This window comes from Syngnathus scovelli, chromosome 10 (assembly GCF_024217435.2).
Source record: "Syngnathus scovelli strain Florida chromosome 10, RoL_Ssco_1.2, whole genome shotgun sequence".
NCBI classification, from domain to species: Eukaryota; Metazoa; Chordata; class Actinopteri; order Syngnathiformes; family Syngnathidae; genus Syngnathus; species Syngnathus scovelli.
The window spans coordinates 9,651,781-9,656,555 of NC_090856.1; the positions used below are offsets into that span (position 1 = coordinate 9,651,781).

The window sequence follows — 4,775 nt, forward strand, 5'->3', positions numbered from 1 at the left end:
AGCTGGTGAGTACTTAACAAATGATGAAGCCGCTGAAGAATAAAGCATTTTCTCATAATTTGTACTTCAAAACTAGGCTCAAGGTTAGAAGTTAATTAAAAAAAAAAACAATATAAATTATATAACTATATAAACTAAATACCTCATGTATGTATGCCAATTAGTGCCCATCACTGGATGCAAAAGGAAAAGTCAACAAGTGGTTCATAAGACTGCAGCATTTTATTTTTTTCATTTTGGGTGAAACAACCTGATCAAAAGCATATCTAATTTTTTCCTAATTTAGTTTCCGATGTACTCTTATGATATCTATATCTTAGTCATAGACATTTTGTTAGCCATTGCTTTGATACTTGCATAGCTTTTTAACCCCACATATTTTTAGTCAAATATCTGATGAAAAATAGTGTTGTCCCATCACAAAAAAAAAAAGTTACTTTCATATCCGCAAGTCGAGGGTGTTCAATCCTTAATTGGACTAAATGAAACAAAATAATCAATATTATATCTACATTCCACTCCGGAAATCTGAAACATCAGCATCCGCTTGATATAGTCAAGTCAAGTCAAGTTTATTTGTATAGCCCTAAATCACAGTCTCAAAGGGCTTCACATAGCCAAAATTGACAATTATTCTCAAAGCATCCCCTGATCTTAAGCTTCCAAAAGGGCAAGGAAAAACTCAAAAAAAACCCTGCCAGGGGAAAATGAGAAACCTTGAGAAGGGACCACAGATGGAAGGATCCCCCTTTCAGGATCACCAGGTTGTAATGGATGCAGAGAGGGCACAAGTAATACATAATATGAAAATCAATGAAAAAAAATGGATGTCGGAGGTGCCCTCGATTGTCCTGGCAGTGTCTTCAAGGAGGTTGAGCTGCAGTTTCTTCATCTTGAATTGGTCCCCGAGAATTCAGCTAGCCGCTATCAGCTTTTGAGCCACCATATAAACTTTCTTTTTGAAATGACACTCGTTAACACAGAATTCTTTCTTGGACTGTGCACCTCCTTGGGAGTCAGGGCTTTGATATCCTAACACAAAAGTACAAAAGAAAACACTTCACTGGTTTCTTTTATATCAAACAAATTGTTTTAGGTTCTTTACCTGACATGTTTCGGCGGTTTCTTCCGCCTTCATCAGAGTGTCACAGATGTGATAGTGACGCGTCAGTCTTTATCAGCTGATGGATGAAGGCGTGGCTCACCTGTCAGATTTGACAGGTAAGCCACGCCCTCTGCTGTCCATTCGCCTCTCCAGAATGCTGTTCCAGGTTGTAGAGAGCATATAGGCTCCCTCATCCCTGTTGATGGTCCTCGGGCCCCGCTTGCGGATCTCAATGGCCTCCCTGATGCAACGCTGATGTTTATTTTCTTCAGTGCGGATGACTCTAGCCTTTTCCCAGTCCATGATGTGCTTTTCTCTTTTACAGTGATCGGTTATGGCTGACTTGTAGTGCTCCTGTTCTGCTTGTATGCTCTTGTTTGTCTTGTTGCCGTCCGTCTCCTTCTCACACTCCTTGTGTTCTATTTTTCTTGTGATGAAGTTCCTCCCTATGATTTATTGCATGATTTGCATGCTGACGAAAAAACGAGCCCGCTACAGGAACCGCCCGAGGTTCAATCTACGCTGCCGAGACGAAGAGGTAACGCCGGCCAGCCTGACAATCAAGAACCCAATCCCGACCAGGAACGCGGAAAGGATTATCAGAAGAGTGCGGATGACTCTGGTCAAAGAACGGATACGCTGCACAACCAACAAACTCAACAACATCAACGATGAACTACAGCGGCTGACGGAACAATTCAAACACCGGTATGCCCTGGACAACAACACAGAAACCCCCTCCGTGAGTCGTCACCTTATCGTGGTGGAGGGGTTTGCGTGCCCCTATGATCCTAGGAGCCATGTTGTCGGGGGCTTCATGCCATGTCGAGCAGGTGTCGACGCCTCTCACCATGGGCAACTCCAGAGTGGAAGAGAGTCCAGCCCCTCTCGAGAGGGCTTGTACAGGAACCCAAACTGTGCGTGGAGGCTAGTCCGACTGTATCTAGTCGGAATTGTTCTGCCTCGCACACCAGCTCGGGCTCCTTTCCAGCCAGAGAGGTGACATTCCATGTCCCAAGAGCCAGCTTCTGCAGCCGGGGATCAGACCGCCAAGGTCCCTGCCTTTGGCTGCCGCCCAGCTCACATTGCACCCGACCCCTTCGGCCCCTCCCACAGGTGGTGAGCCCATGGGAAGGGGGACCCACGTTTCCATTTCGGGCTATGCCCGGCCGGGCCCCATGGGCGAAGGCCCGGCCACCAGACGCTCGCCTTCGAGCCCCGCCTCCAGGCCTGGCTCCAGAGGGAGGCCCCGGTGACCCGCGTCCGGGCGAGGGAAAACAAAGTCCATTTGTGTTTTTCGTCATAAGGGGCTTGGGTGACCCGTGCTTTGTCTGACCCCTCACCTAGGACCCGTTTGCCATGGGTGACCCTACCAGGGGCATGAAGACCCCAACAACATGGCTCCTAGGATCATAGGGGCACGCAAACCCCTCCACCACGATAAGGCGATGACTCACCGAGGGGGTTTCTGTGTTGTTGTCCAGGGCATACCGGTGTTTGAATTGTTCCGTCAGCCGCTGTAGTTCATCGTTGATGTTGTTGAGTTTGTTGGTTGTGCAGCGTATCCGTTCTTTGACCAGAGTCATCCGCACTCTTCTGATAATCCTTTCCGCGTTCCTGGTCGGGATTGGGTTCTTGATTGTCAGGTTGGCTGGCGTTACCTCTTCGTCTCGGCAGCGTAGATTGAACCTCAGGTGGTTCCTGTAGCGGGCTCGTTTTTTCGTCAGCATGCAAATCATGCAATAAATCATACATCGGGGAGACAGGGAGGAACTTCATCACAAGAAAACTGCTGGAGGTGCTGCTGTTATAAAGCTAATCCCAGACAGGCAGTATGGTGACTTATATGCACAACAACACACTCAATAATTCCCACGATGAAGGTAACAAATGCGACGCAATCTGTTGAATCAGACTGTGTCATAACCATGACGTTTCGTTTAATACGAGGGAACAAACATGAGGTACCTACTCATCATTGGGCAATCATCACAAGTTGTCTTTATTTGTAACTTTTAAGGGTAATTTGAGTGATGTCGTGTGGGCAGATGTCGGTGTCGCGTCAGGTACGATTGGCCCAACTTCTCGATGTCTTATCAACGTAATTCGATATTGATTCAATCTGACGCTTATTATAAATGTTTTAACCGCGAGAAAACAAATCAAATCAGGCTGATTTCCTTACGAAATGCCAATTTTCTCTCGCTCAATGCTCCACTAAAACAGCCCAGCAGAAATGTTTCTCCAAATAATAACACGCAAAGCAATAAAACACGCGGATTGGCTGACATGTCGCTAAGCAACGTACAACAACTGTTTGGATTGGCTCGTGGATTGAGCCTTCTGTAGAGCCACTATAAAAAAAATCAAATCACGTTTCCGTGATTATTTAGACTCTAAATAATTCAAGGTGGTGTATGAACAAATAAACTACGCCAAGCTGAAAACGGGCCGATATTGTGTGTGACCATGTAGGATCCTCAGTTACGATGGAAATCTCGTAACACGGCAGCGGCGTAACTCGAATGAACGTAAATCTCACGAACACACAGCCCAACACGGTACCAAAGTCATATTTAAGGTACATATTGGTGTGAAAAAACAACTGTGCAATTAAAAAAAATAAAATTTAAAAAAACCTGACACGTTACAACTTGCCGTAAACCGAGGATCCCTGAATGGTACAAATGGTCTTTTATTATTATTATTATTACTATTATTATTATTATTATTATTATTATTATTGTTATTATTATTATTACTATTATTATTATTACTACTACTACACACCACAAAGACAGGACATCAGATCTAAATTGACTATTGTAATAAAATATCTCTGAACCCCCCAATAACGTTATAAAGTATGTAAGATGTATGATATACAGCTGTTAAAATAAATAAAAACATAAATAAATAAATAAATACATACATACATACATACATACATACATACATACATACATACATACATACATACATACATACATACATACATACATACATACATACATACATACATACATACATACATACATACATACATAAGTACTAAATAATTGTAGAATTGTGTTCAACATTATCTAAACTGTTTTTAAATTGCTGTACACAGGATTATACATGTCACAAATTAATCCACTTCAATAAATATTTTGCAATCCTGACGTAACAGGAGTTTTTAATTCAACATTGTGTTAATTACTTTGTCGTGGTAGTAGTGTACTAACCTGGCAACCGAGACCAATGCTACAACATTGGTAACACTTGTTCAGTAACGCAGCAGATAAATAGGAGGCTATATATTCATATGTCTACATAATTACTCTCATCATTAATGTATGATGCAGTGCAGGAAATCACAATCAGTCTACAATAATGAACATCTTGTTAAATGAGCATAATTGTAGATCATTTCTGACACAGCTATTTGCACAACGCAACATCACTGCACATGGTTCACATCTTCGAAATGTTGGCCAGCTTCAGTCACTAACTGGCGCGGGACCTCCTGTCAACTCTGATGCGCTAAGCAGTGGATTCTCCATTCTCTTTTAAGAATGCTGTTATTTCTTTTTTATATTTTATCATTGTATCAGGGGATGTTCTAACTCAGAGTTTCTTAGTATATTTAATTTCTATTTTGTTTCCAAATTTAATATTAATTACCAGC

The 4,775-nt window shown here is 42.5% G+C and overlaps 1 long non-coding RNA gene across 1 annotated transcript; it reads right to left on the minus strand.

Moving 5' to 3' along the window:
* Positions 1 to 203: 203 nt before the first annotated feature.
* On the minus strand, positions 204 to 1,892 carry LOC125971798 (uncharacterized). Its single transcript, XR_007482616.1, has 2 exons — positions 1,106 to 1,892; positions 204 to 1,032 (listed from the first exon to the last, which is right to left on the minus strand). It is a non-coding gene; the product is annotated as an uncharacterized lncRNA (long non-coding RNA).
* Between the last annotated feature and the right edge of the window lie 2,883 nt (positions 1,893 to 4,775).